Source organism: Oncorhynchus keta, chromosome 13 (assembly GCF_023373465.1).
Source record: "Oncorhynchus keta strain PuntledgeMale-10-30-2019 chromosome 13, Oket_V2, whole genome shotgun sequence".
NCBI classification, from domain to species: domain Eukaryota; kingdom Metazoa; phylum Chordata; class Actinopteri; order Salmoniformes; family Salmonidae; genus Oncorhynchus; species Oncorhynchus keta.
In genome coordinates this window covers 12072226-12087044 of record NC_068433.1, presented here as the reverse complement: position 1 = coordinate 12087044, position 14819 = coordinate 12072226, and the positions used below count along the sequence as shown (strand labels likewise).

At 48.4% G+C, this 14819-nt stretch overlaps 1 protein-coding gene across 1 annotated transcript in view; it reads right to left on the bottom strand.

The window, feature by feature from the left end:
• The window catches only part of LOC118392690 (cGMP-specific 3',5'-cyclic phosphodiesterase-like), a 124740-nt gene extending 111016 nt beyond the window's left edge, over positions 1-13724 (bottom strand). The window contains exon 1 of the mRNA XM_052459365.1: positions 13502-13724. The gene's annotated coding sequence lies outside the window, so the exon portion shown is untranslated. The remainder of the gene's footprint in view (positions 1-13501) is intronic.
• Positions 13725-14819: the final 1095 nt, after the last annotated feature.

Genomic DNA, 14819 nt, shown 5'->3' with positions numbered 1-14819 from the left:
AAAGGAAAAGACAGACCAACATGAACGTCTGCTTTAGCCAACTCAGTGGGTGGCCATCCTATCGCCTCTAACCACAGAACATCAGCCGTTGTTTTCTGTTAACTTCCCAACAATTATACAGTACATGTTAAATCGATCACCGTCGTTCATCGACACTCTGCAGGTGATCTACAGCGCACGGCCGATGTTCATCCTAGTCTACCTTGTCCTTAACACGCGAGGCCCTACACTAGGGTGAAAATGACTCTCTCGTCCAGGGATGGGCAACCCTAAGTAGGCCAGCGGGTCATATAAACCATACAGAATAGGAACTCAGTTGGAGTCTCAACTTACTTTTGAGAGTAGAATAGTTACTCTACAGACTGCCAGTCGGAAGAAACAGACTCCAGATTAAACAAACTATGTCATTAGACATATAGATGGGATGGCAAATAGTTGCAGAATGCTGTGGTAGCCATGCTGGTTAAGTGTGCCTTGAATTCTAAATAAATCACAGACAGTGTCACCAGCAAAACACCTCCACACCATCACACCTCCTCCATGCTTCCCGGTGGGAACCACACATGCGGATATCATTCGTTCACCTACTCTGCGTCTCACAAAGACACTGCGGTTGGAGCAAAAAATCTCAAATTTGGACTCATCAGACCAAAGTACACATTTCCACCAGTCTAATGTCCATTGCTCGTGTTTCTTGGCCCAAGCAAGTCTCTTCTTCTTATTGGTGTCCTTTAGCAGTGGTTTCTTTGCAGCAATTTCCACAGGTAGTATCACATTTTCATTTAATTTCATTACAGCACAACGGTTTGATTTGTTTGATCGTAGCTAGCTACATAGCTAGCTACGTAGCCGTCTTTGTATCAAAGATAATTGTGTAGTCTAGAGCGATTTTCTAGGTTAGCTAGCCAGCTATTGTCGTTCTTTTAACGCAACGTAACGTAATCAACACTGCTCGCTAGCCAGCTCGCCCCCGAATAGCAGCACTGTAGAAACTATTACACTCAACGTAACGACTTGATTAGTGTAGTGTCAACAACGCAGCCACTGCCAGCTAGCCTACAAAGTCAACAACGCAGCCACTGCCAGCTAGCCTACTTCAGCAGTACTGTATAATTTTAATCATTTTAGTCAATAAGATTCTTGCTACGTAAGCTTAACTTTCTGAACATTCGAGACGTGTAGTCCACTTGTCATTCCAATCTCCTTGCATTAGCGTAGCCTCTTCTGTAGCCTGTCAACTATGTGTCTGTCTATCCCTGTTCTCTCCTCTCTGCACAGACCATACAAACGCTCCACACCGCGTGGCCGCGGCCACCCTAATCTGGTGGTCCCAGCGCGCACGACCCACGTGGAGTTCCAGGTCTCCGGTAGCCTCTGGAACTGCCGATCTGCGGCCAACAAGGCAGAGTTCATCTCAGCCTATGCCTCCCTCCAGTCCCTCGACTTCTTGGCACTGACGGAAACATGGATCACCACAGATAACACTGCTACTCCTACTGCTCTCTCTTCGTCCGCCCACGTGTTCTCGCACACCCCGAGAGCTTCTGGTCAGCGGGGTGGTGGCACCGGGATCCTCATCTCTCCCAAGTGGTCATTCTCTCTTTCTCCCCTTACCCATCTGTCTATCGCCTCCTTTGAATTCCATGCTGTCACAGTTACCAGCCCTTTCAAGCTTAACATCCTTATCGCCCTCCAGGTCCCCTCGGAGAGTTCATCAATGAGCTTGATGCCTTGATAAGCTCCTTTCCTGAGGACGGCTCACCTCTCACAGTTCTGGGCGACTTTAACCTCCCCACGTCTACCTTTGACTCATTCCTCTCTGCCTCCTTCTTTCCACTCCTCTCCTTTTTTGACCTCACCCTCTCACCTTCCCCCCCTACTCACAAGGCAGGCAATACGCTCGACCTCATCTTTACTAGATGCTGTTCTTCCACTAACCTCATTGCAACTCCCCTCCAAGTCTCCGACCACTACCTTGTATCCTTTTCCCTCTCGCTCTCATCCAACACTTCCCACACTGCCCCTACTCGGATGGTATCGCGCCGTCCCAACCTTCGCTCTCTCTCCCCCGCTACTCTCTCCTCTTCCATCCTATCATCTCTTCCCTCTGCTCAAACCTTCGCCAACCTATCTCCTGATTCTGCCTCCTCAACCCTCCGCTCCTCCCTTTCTGCATCCTTTGACTCTCTATGTCCCCTATCCTCCAGGCCGGCTCGGTCCTCCCCTCCCGCTCCGTGGCTCGACGACTCATTGCGAGCTCACAGCCGAGCGGAAATGGAGGAAAACTCGCCTCCCTGCGGACCTGGCATCCTTTCACTCCCTCCTCTCTACATTTTCCTCCTCTGTCTCTGCTGCTAAAGCCACTTTCTACCACTCTAAATTCCAAGCATCTGCCTCTAACCCTAGGAAGCTCTTTGCCACCTTCTCCTCCCTCCTGAATCCTCCTCCCCCTCCCCCCCTCCTCCCTCTCTGCAGATGACTTCGTCAACCATTTTGAAAAGAAGGTCGACGACATCCGATCCTCGTTTGCTAAGTCAAACGACACCGCTGGTTCTGCTCACACTGCCCTACCCTATGCTCTGACCTCTTTCTCCCTCTCTCTCCAGATGAAATCTCGCGTCTTGTGACGGCCGGCCGCCCAACAACCTGCCCGCTTGACCCTATCCCCTCCTCTCTTCTCCAGACCATTTCCGGAGACCTTCTCCCTTACCTCACCTCGCTCATCAACTCATCCCTGACCGCTGGCTACGTCCCTTCCGTCTTCAAGAGAGCGAGAGTTGCACCTCTTCTGAAAAAACCTACACTCGATCCCTCCGATGTCAACAACTACAGACCAGTATCCCTTCTTTCTTTTCTCTCCAAAACTCTTGAACGTGCCATCCTTGGCCAGCTCTCCCGCTATCTCTCTCAGAATGACCTTCTTGATCCAAATCAGTCAGGTTTCAAGACTAGTCATTCAACTGAGACTGCTCTTCTCTGTATCACGGAGGCGCTCCGCACTGCTAAAGCTAACTCTCTCTCCTCTGCTCTCATCCTTCTAGACCTATCGGCTGCCTTCGATACTGTGAACCATCAGATCCTCCTCTCCACCCTCTCCGAGTTGGGCATCTCCGGCGCGGCCCACGCTTGGATTGCATCCTACCTGACAGGTCGCTCCTACCAGGTGGCGTGGCGAGAATCTGTCTCCTCACCACGCGCTCTCACCACTGGTGTCCCCAGGGCTCTGTTCTAGGCCCTCTCCTATTCTCGCTATACACCAAGTCACTTGGCTCTGTCATAACCTCACATGGTCTCTCCTAACATTGCTATGCAGACGACACACAATTAATCTTCTCCTTTCCCCCTTCTGATGACCAGGTGGCGAATCGCATCTCTGCATGTCTGGCAGACATATCAGTGTGGATGACGGATCACCACCTCAAGCTGAACCTCGGCAAGACGGAGCTGCTCTTCCTCCCGGGGAAGGACTGCCCGTTCCATGATCTCGCCATCATGGTTGACAACTCCATTGTGTCCTCCTCCCAGAGCGCTAAGAACCTTGGCGTGATCCTGGACAACACCCTGTCGTTCTCAACTAACATCAAGGCGGTGGCCCGTTCCTGTAGGTTCATGCTCTACAACATCCGCAGAGTACGACCCTGCCTCACACAGGAAGCGGCGCAGGTCCTAATCCAGGCACTTGTCATCTCCCGTCTGGATTACTGCAACTCGCTGTTGGCTGGGCTCCCTGCCTGTGCCATTAAACCCCTACAACTCATCCAGAACGCCGCAGCCCGTCTGGTGTTCAACCTTCCCAAGTTCTCTCACGTCACCCCGCTCCTCCGCTCTCTCCACTGGCTTCCAGTTGAAGCTCGCATCCGCTACAAGACCATGGTGCTTGCCTACGGAGCTGTGCGGGGAACGGCACCTCAGTACCTCCAGGCTCTGATCAGGCCCTACACCCAAACAAGGGCACTGCATTCATCCAACTCTGGCCTGCTCGCCTCCCTACCACTAAGGAAGTACAGTTCCCGCTCAGCCCAGTCAAAACTGTTCGCTGCTCAGGCCCCCAATGGTGGAGCAAACTCCCTCACGACGCCAGGACAGCGGAGTCAATCACCACCTTCCGGAGACACCTGAAACCCCACCTCTTTAAGGAATACCTAGGATAGGATAAAGCAATCCTTCTCACCCCCCTTAAAAGATTTAGATGCACTATTGTAAAGTGGCTGTTCCACTGGATGTCATAAGGTGAATGCACCAATTTGTAAGTCGCTCTGGATAAGAGCGTCTGCTAAATGACTTAAATGTAAATGTAAATTTGACCATGAAGGCCTGATTCATGCAGTGTCCTCTGAACAGTTGATGTTGAGATGTGTCTGTTACTTGAACTCTGTGAAGCATTTATTTCGGCTGCAATCTGAGGTGCAGTTAACTCTATTGAACTTATCCTCTGCAGCAGAGGTAACTCTGGGTCTTCCTTTCCTGTGGCGGTCCTCATGAGAGCCAGTTTCATTACATTACATTTACATTTAAGTCATTTAGCAGACGCTCTTATCCAGAGCGACTTACAAATTGGTGCATACACCTTATGACAACCAGTGGAACAGCCACTTGCATCTAAATCTTGTTGGGGGAGAAGGGGGGTGAGAAGGATTACTTACCCTTACTTACCCTATCCTAGGTATTCCTTGAAGAGGTGGGGTTTCAGGTGTCTCAGGAAGGTGGTGATTGACTCCGCTGTCCTGGCGTCGTGAGGGAGTTTGTTCCACCATTGGGGGCCAGAGCAGCGAACAGTTTTGACTGGGCTGAGCGGGAACTGTACTTCCTCAGTGGTAGGGAGGCGAGCAGGCCAGAGGTGGATGAACGCAGTGCCCTTGTTTGGGTGTAGGGCCTGATCAGAGCCTGGAGGTACTGAGGTGCCGTTCCCCTCACAGCTCCGTAGGCGAGCACCATGGTCTTGTAGCGGATGCGAGCTCCAACTGGAAGCCAGTGGAGAGAGCGGAGGAGCGGGGTGACGTGAGAGAACTTGGGAAGGTTGAACACCAGACGGGCTGCGGCGTTCTGGATGAGTTGTAGGGGTTTAATGGCACAGGCAGGGAGCCCAGCCAACAGCGAGTTGCAGTAATCAAGACGGGAGATGACAAGTGCCTGGATTAGGACCTGCGCCGCTTCCTGTGTGAGGCAGGGTCGTACTCTGCGGATGTTGTAGAGTTTCATCATAGCTCTTGATGGTTTTTGTGACTGCACTTGAAGAAACTTTAAAAGTTCTAGAAATGTTCCTGATTGACTGACCTTCATGTCTTAAATGAATGATGGACTGTCATTTCTCTTTGCTTATTTGAGCTGTTCTTCCCATAATATGGACTTGGTCTTTTACCAAATAGGGCTATCTTCTGTATACCACCCCTACCTTGTCACAACTCAACTGATTGGCTCAAATGAATTAAGAAGGAAGGAAATTTCACAAATGAACTTTTAACAAGGCACACCTGATAATTGAAATGTATTCCAGGTGATGACCTGGAATAACACTTTTTTGGTCAGTGATTTATTTAGAATTCAAGGCACACTTAACCAGCATGGCTACCACAGCATTCTGCAACTATTTGCCATCCCATCTGGTTTGCACTTAGTAGGACACTCATTTGTTTTCCAACAGGACAATGACCCAACACACCTCCAGGCTGTGTAAGGGTAGTTTGATAAAGAAGGAGAGTGATGGAGTGCTGCATCAGATGACCTGGACTCCACAATCCCCTGACCTCAATCCAATTGAGATAGTTTGGGATGAGTTGGACTGCAGAGTGAAGGAAAAGCAGCCAACAAGTGCTCAGAATGTGGGAACTCTTCCAAGACTGTTGGAAATGCATTCCAGGTGAAGCTGGTTGAGAGAATGCCAAGAGTGTGCAAAGCTGTCATCAAGGCAAAGGGTGGCTATTTTGAGGAATCTCAAATGTAAAATATATTTTCATTTTTTCACACTTTTTTGGTTACTACATGATTCCATATGTGTTATTTCATAGTTTTGACTTCACTATTATTCCTCAAAGTATAAATAAAGAAAAATAAAGAGAAGCTCTTGAATGAGTAGGTGTGTCCAAACGTTTGACTGGTATGGTTGTCGTTATAATAATCCAGTGTATGTTCCAATCCTCCAGTCCCCTCTACCTAGGTGCTGCCAGACTGCACTGTTATCTGGTAATGAGTGTTGAAACAGACTGATAGCCTGATAACTCCTTGCAGGTGGTTCTGGACTTCAGTTGGTAAAGCCAGTAGCTCTGATGAGGCAGCTTTGACAGAGCAGTCGAGCAGTAATCAGTGACCTAATGACGGTGTGTTTTTACTGAGTCACTAGGGAGAGTTTCATGCACAACAACAAGAGATACAGCCACATTTGATGACAGAAAGAAAGATATAATATTTATATTCTAACCAAGTGGTGTACATTCATTCTATCAAACAATGCAGCATTATTGTGTGGGTAAACTGCACCTCTTTAACTTCCTGTAAATCACCCAGCACAGTCATTCCTCCACACCTCATGTCTCCCCTCCATTCGTTCCAACAAAAGGAGCTCTGGTGCTCTGGGGGCTGGCAGTGATGGTTGATAGATGTGTGGCATTAGGTGTCAGGCTGGGTGTTCGAGATGAGCAATGTGCTGGGCATCCATCAGCCCCCAGGGAGGTCTGTCTGGGTATAGACGGGCAGTCAGATGCCCAGGGAGGTCTGTCTGGGTATAGACTGGCAGCCAGATGCCCAGGGAGGTCTGTCTGGGTATAGACTGGGAGCCAGATGCCCAGGGAGGTCTGTCTGGGTATAGACGGGCAGTCAGATGCCCAGGGAGGTCTGTCTGGGTATAGACTGGCAGCCAGATGCCCAGGGAGGTCTGTCTGGGTATAGACTGGCAGCCAGATGCCCAGGGAGGTCTGTCTGGGTATAGACGGGCAGTCAGATGCCCAGGGAGGTCTGTCTGGGTATAGACTGGCAGCCAGATGCCCAGGGAGGTCTGTCTGGGTATAGACTGGCAGCCAGATGCCCAGGGAGGTCTGTCTGGGTATAGACTGGCAGCCAGATGCCCAGGGAGGTCTGTCTGGGTATAGACTGGCAGCCAGATGCCCAGGGAGGTCTGTCTGGGTATAGACTGGCAGTCAGATGCCCAGGGAGGTCTGTCTGGGTATAGACTGGCAGCCAGATGCCCAGGGAGGTCTGTCTGGGTATAGACTGGCAGCCAGATGCCCAGGGAGGTCTGTCTGGGTATAGACGGGGAAATTGGGAAATTGCAGAGGGGCGAGATATATATATATATATATATGTATATGTATATATACATAGAGAGAGAGAGAGAGAGAGAGAGGAGGGGACTAAGCCACCACAGCTGTCCTCCTGTCCACAGATCAGGGGCACCAGCATCCCTCTGAGTGGTTCGGTTCAGTCCCCTCTAATAGATATTAATGATGCTGCCACAGGGTAAATGAACCCAGGGTAAATGTTTGGTTGGATCTAAAGAGAGGCATGTAAACATAGTTTAGTTAACATTGTTTGGGACTTTAGGGATTTGTCCACTCAATGTCAAGAAAATACAGTGACCTATAGCATTAGCAGCAATATAAATGTGACCTCTAAGGTTTAAATCAAATAATAACTCTCTGTTTCCATGAGTAATATTTTACTTGGCTTCAATTGAGGTTGAAATTGAATATCACTTTAGGAAACTGGCATTGGCCTGAACATATTTGACCCCCTCCCCTGTCAGTGGTCATGACCTCTAGTAGACCAAAGCAAGACACAGATGACCCATCTTCCCAGTACAGATCAGGAGATGAAATGAAGCATGTGACTCAGGAGACAGTGCTGGAGATCATGTCCATATTTAGGTATCAAATATGACATCTTCCTCCTACAGTCTTTTTGTTTACTCTCACCCACTCAGAGAATTCAATTTCAATCCCCGCATAAACGCGGAGCCGTGCGAAAGCAAGACACTCAACCTCGGGAGCGGAAACATATCCTAGATTTAATTTTAGCCCAACAAGGCAAGCGTCAGTGACACTGTCATGCTATCATAGCTCAGACTAGGCCCCATACATTACATGGTCTGGTCAGTGTAATTGTTCGAGCTATACTGTAGTAGCACACGATCCTGTTACCCATGAGTCAAATTGGAAGTCGTTTTATATAACCTGAAAGGTTGGAGTCATATTTTTCATCTTTTCTGGGGCCTCTGTCAAATCTCCTCAGACCTTCGGTGTGAGGGTATCAACCTAAGAAGTTGAAGCCCTGCATTGACATAACAGAGTACCCTACCACGTTTTGCCCCATTAAATCCTACTGTAGATACGGTATACAACCTCCTAAACTAAGCAGGAATGGCATTTTCCACATCTGTTCGCTACATCCTCTTCTCTTATTCGGCCCCTTCATAACGACTGATCTTGTTTCTAGGTTATTTTTAGAAAGAAAACAGCACTTGGAATAACTTGCTCTGTCACCACACTGCCCCCCTGAGGGAATAGAAACGGTCTCTGTCACCGCACTGCCCCCCCTCTGAGGGAATAGAAACTGGCTCTGTCACTGCACTGCCCCCCCTGAGGGAATAGAAACTGGCTCTGTCACCGCACTGCCCCCCTGAGGGAATAGAAACGGTCTCTGTCACCGCACTGCCCCCCTGAGGGAATAGAAACTGTCTCTGTCACCGCACTGCCCCCCTCGAGGGAATAGAAACTGGCTCTGTCACTGCACTGCCCCCTGAGGGAATAGAAACTGTCTCTGTCACCGCACTGCCCCCCTGAGGGAATAGAAACTGTCTCTGTCACCGCACTGCCCCCCCTGAGGGAATAGAAACTGGCTCTGTCACCGCACTGCCCCCCCCTGAGGGAATAGAAACTGGCTCTGTCACCGCACTACCCCCCTGAGGGAATAGAAACTGGCTCTGTCACTGCACTGCCCCCCTGAGGGAATAGAAACTGGCTCTGTCACTGCACTGCCCCCCCTGAGGGAATAGAAACTGGCTCTGTCACCGCACTGCCCCCCTGAGGGAATAGAAACTGGCTCTGTCACTCTGTCACCGCACTGCCCCCCCTGAGGGAATAGAAACTGGCTCTGTCACTGCACTGCCCCCTGAGGGAATAGAAACTGGCTCTGTCACTGCACTGCCCCCTGAGGGAATAGAAACTGGCTCTGTCACCGCACTGCCCCCTGAGGGAATAGAAACTGGCTCTGTCACTCTGTCACCGCACTGCTTCCCCCCCCTGAGGGAATAGAAACTGGCTCTGTCACCGCACTGATACCCCCTGAGGGTATAGAAACTGGCTCTGTCACCGCACTGCCCCCCCTGAGGGAATAGAAACAGTCTCTGTCACCGCACTGCCCCCCTGAGGGAATAGAAACTGGCTCTGTCACCGCACTGCCCCCCTGAGGGAATAGAAACTGGCTCTGTCACCGCACTACCCCCTGAGGGAATAGAAACTGGCTCTGTCACCGCACTACCCCCCTGAGGGAATAGAAACTGGCTCTGTCACCGCACTACCCCCTGAGGGAATAGAAACTGGCTCTGTCACCGCACTGCCCCCCTGAGGGAATAGAAACTGGCTCTGTCACTGCACTACCCCCTGAGGGAATAGAAACTGTCTCTGTCACCGCACTGCCCCCACCTGAGGGAATAGAAACTGGCTCTGTCACCGCACTGCCCCCCCTGAGGGAATAGAAACTGGCTCTGTCACTGCACTGATACCTCCTGAGACAATATAACTTGGCTCTGTCTAACACTGATACCTCCTGTGACAAATAAACTTGGCTCTGTCTAACACTGATATCTCCTGATACAATATAACTTGGCTCTGTCAAACACTGCTACCTCCTGAGACAATATAACTTGGCTCTGTCTAACACTGATACCTCCTGAGACAATATAACTTGGCTCTGTCACTGCTCTGCTACTTCCTGATACAATATAACTTGGCTCTGTCACTGCCCTGCTACTTCCTGAGACAATATAACTTGGCTCTGTCTAACACTGCTACTTCCTGAGACAATATAACTTGGCTCTGTCACTGCCCTGCTACTTCCTGAGACAATATAACTTGGCTCTGTCACTGCCCTGCTACTTCCTGAGACAATATAACTTGGCTCTGTCACTGCCCTGCTACTTCCTGAGACAATATAACTTGGCTCTGTCACTGCCCTGCTACTTCCTGATACAATATAACTTGGCTCTGTCACTGCACTGCTACTTCCTGATACAATATAACTTGGCTCTGTCACTGCCCTGCTACTTCCTGAGACAATATAACTTGGCTCTGTCACTGCACTGCTACTTCCTGATACAATATAACTTGGCTCTGTCACTGCCCTGCTACTTCCTGAGACAATATAACTTGGCTCTGTCACTGCACTGCTACTTCAGAAGGAAAAAGTGACTCATGAAACCTCAAAAATGTCTGCCACCACATCACTGAGGTCTCAATCCATTACCAGAGGGAGAGGGTGTGTGTCTGTGCGTGCATGTGCGTGAGTGTGTGTGTGTGTGTGTGTGTGAGACATGAAACTGTCTCTTGAGGGACATACTGTAGATCAGATATGTAACTTCTAACTTTGCCTATTCATCCCCCTCCTCCTCTTCCTCATCCCCCTCCTCATCCCCCTCCTCCTCCTCACCCCCTCCTCATCCCTCTCCTCACCCCCTCCTCATCCCCCTCCTCCTCTTCCTCATCCCCCTCCTCATCCCCCTCCCCTCTGGACGACTGTCTTTCCCCTGTGATGATAAGCACATGGCCCGTTGCTTACATATTCCCATGATAAAGTCATGACTTCCCAGCGTGGCTCGCAGGCCTTCCCAGCGTGGCTCGCAGGCCTAACCCAAATGAAGCCTGTGACTCAGCCATTAATCAGATGGTTAGACCCCTTTAGCTCTCTTCTCTTCTATAAAGGGCAGCGGTATGTGTGTATCTAATCAGGGCTGTGAAAGGTGGGTTGGAGCTGTACATGTAGTTGTAGCTGTACATGTAGTTAGAGCTGTACATGTAGTTGTAGCTGTACATGTAGTTGTGGCTGTACATGTAGTTGTAGCTGTACATGAAGTTGTAGCTGTACATGTAGTTGGAGCTGTACATGTAGTTGGAGCTGTACATGTAGTTGGAGCTGTACATGTAGTTGGAGCTGTACATGTAGTTGGAGCTGTACATGTAGTTGGAGCTGTACATGTAGTTGGAGCTGTACATGTAGTTGTAGCTGTACATGTAGTTGTAGCTGTACATGTAGTTGGAGCTGTACATGTAGTTGTAGCTGTACATGTAGTTGTAGCTGTACATGTAGTTGTCGCTGTACATGTAGTTGTAGCTGTACATGTAGTTGTATCTGTACATGTAGTTGGAGCTGTACATGTAGTTGGAGCTGTACATGTAGTTGTAGCTGTACATGTAGTTGGAGCTGTACATGTAGTTGTAGCTGTACATGTAGTTGTAGCTGTACATGTAGTTGGAGCTGTACATGTAGTTGTAGCTGTACATGTAGTTGTAGCTGTACATGTAGTTGTAGCTGTACATGTAGTTGTCGCTGTACATGTAGTTGTAGCTAGCAGTGGCCATCCTGGAAATAGGTCTGTGTTCGTGACAAGCGGTGCTAGCGGGCGAAAAGGAACTGAACGAGCTGAAGTGAATATTTGGAATGGGAAGAGTAGCTATCAACGGTGTTGTCCTTGGTGACGGAATAATGATCGTTCAGAACCAACATTCTAATGGTTAACTCCAGTGGTGAAACAAGTACCCATCTGTCATACTTCAATAAAAGTAAACATACTAGAAAGTGAAAGTCACCAGATAAAATATTTGATTAAAAGTCTAAAAGTATTTGCTTTTAAATATACTTAAGTATCAAAAGTAAAAGTATAAATAATTTCAAATTCCTTGTAATAAGCAACCCAGTTGGCAAGATGATGCATGTTTGTTTTTTTACGGATAAACAGGGGCACACTCCAACACCCGGACATAATTTACAAACCAAGAACTTGTGTTTAGTGAGTACGCCAGATCAGAGACAGTAGGACCAGGGATGTTCTCTTGATAAGTGCGTCAATTGGACCATTTTTCTGTCCTGCTAAGCATTCAATATGTAATGAGTACTTTTGGGTGTCAGGGAAAATGTATGGAGTGAAAAGTACATTCTTTTATTTTGGAATGTAGTGAAGTAAAAGTAAAAGTTGTCAAAAATATAAATAGTAAAGTAATGTACAGATACCCCCAAAATTACTTAAGTGGTACTTTAAAGTATTTTTACTTAAGTACTTTACACCACTGGTTAACTGTTAGAACAATTACATTTGTTATTATACTATTATTATACTATACACTATTAACTGGAAATTCTGTTTTGTTACCACTAGAGGGCAGACTGCATGACAGACTGCACTCTGAGGTTACTCTATTTTCCTGTATTTACATTTACATTTAAGTCATTTAGCAGACGCTCTTATCCAGAGCGACTTGTATTAAATGTTGACCATTATGTCCTCAATCTGACCAAGTGCAGAAGGTTGAATAATTGACCTGAACCACTCAACATTGACCAATGACCTTACTTGAGGACCAGAACTTTGCACCAACCCTCACAGCCCTGAACTTCTTCACATTGCTCTGATCTGTGCATTCCTCTGGTCAAAAGCACCCCATTGGCTAAGACACTGCTCCAGTAAACACACACCCCATAAATTCATCAGCTGTTATATCAACACACTGTGTCATTAACACACTCAGCCCTTTCATACAATCAAAGAGTTCTCCACACCAATCACAATACGCACAGACATCTGCACTAAAACAACCAGCAAAGGACCCACAAATCAAAATAAATTTCAGGAACAAACAAAGATAACAAAAACAGACTGTTGGGTTTTAATGCAGAATGACTAACAGACCAGAACCATTTTAATGCAGAATGACTAACAGACCAGAACCGTTTTAATGCAGAATGACTAACAGACCAGAACCGTTTTAATGCAGAATGACTAACAGACCAGAACCATTTTAATGCAGAATGACTAACAGACCAGAACCGTTTTAATGCAGAATGACTAAGACCAGAACCGTTTTAATGCAGAATGACTAAGACCAGAACCGACCAGAAAGTGTTGTAGCGGCCATACTGTATATAGTCAGAACACACAACAAAGTAGTCCCCAGCATCAGGTATTCTACTGGGATGGAAGCCTCTGATATTTGCCTTGCCGACGTCACAGATAAGCCTCCAGGACTGAAGGGATACTCAGCCGATAAAGAGAAAAATGTGAGTCCAGTCTCAGGCAGACCTAGTATCAACATGTGCAGAGGGCCAATGTTGATGTCCTCTGATGAAGCTCGGTGGTGAGTTAGGAACAGAGGGAGAAGCCCCATAGTCTATTCTTATAAAATTAGTGAGAAATAGAAAAGAGACAGTCGGCAGACAGAAAGAGAGAGAGAGAGAGAGAGAGAGAGAGAGAGCGAGAGAGAGGACACACATGGTGTCTCCAGAGTTTAAGAAGGAAACTGACCAGCAAGGAAGCTCCAAGCCTCCTCCATACAGACTCCAGTCCTCACAGGGTTTGGGCCAATCAGGATAGTCCACTCTTAAAGGTTAGAGATCAGAGCTGATGCTGACCAGGGTTTATCTCTTTTGACTTAATACAGATGTTTTCCTTTTTTTTAGAGGAACCTCCCTCCCAGGGTCCGACACAGACTCCCACGACCCCAGCTCAGACAGGCTTCACTCCGCAGAAATCCCCTTTCCTGGGAGCCACTGCCGAGTTTTGCTGTGTTTATTTACATTAGTTACCATGGGCGCGCACCGGGCGATGTGTGAAAGCGGGCCCACGCTTATTGCGAATGGTCCAATGAGCTAAGAGCTGCCAAAGAGGGAGGGAAGAGAGACTAGACATATCCAGCAGGGTTGCATCAATACCCGCCAACACCATCGCTGACTCTCAATAAAGGACAATAAATATAGTCTGGCGGCAACTCGGGGAAAAACAAGCCTGAATGTTGAAAGGTCTTTGGGCTGTGAGTGGATGTTAACCATGGGGAGGTAAAGCCACCCGCTCTGAGACAGTGGACCACTTAAGCTCTTTTTCGTCTGCTTGGTTTTTCTTCAGTGTAAAACACACACACACACACACACACACACACACACACACACACACACACACACACACACACACACACACACACACACACACACACACACACACACACACACACACACACACACACACACATACACACATACACACACAAACACACACACACACATGCACACTCCCAGCCACAGCGATGGGAACAACGATAAACTCTCTCACCGACAAATGGTGTTTGCGGTCTGTATCTAAATCACAGCTGGGACGACATGGCATCCCCTCTGTCATCGCCACAGTACTCACCCCATGGTGGAGAAATGTGTTCCCTCTCTTCTGACCACCGAACACTCACTCTGACACCAGAGACAAGGGGTTCCCTCTCTTCTGACCCCCGAACACTCACTCTGACACCAGAGACAAGGGGTTCCTTCTCTTCTGACCCCCGAACACTCACTCTGACACCAGAGACAAGGGGTTCCCTCTCTTCTGACCCCCGAACACTCACTCTGACACCAGAGACAAGGGGTTCCCTCTCTTCTGACCCCCGAACACTCACTCTGACACCAGAGACAAGGGGTTCCCTCTCTTCTGACCCCCGGACACTCACTCTGACACCAGAGACAAGGGGTTCCCTCTCTTCTGACCCCCGGACACTCACTCTGACGCCCTCGTATTTCTTTCTCTCCTCTCCTTTCGTGTTAAACTTTCCCCTCTCTGGCGAGGGCCCCGGGGGTCTGGC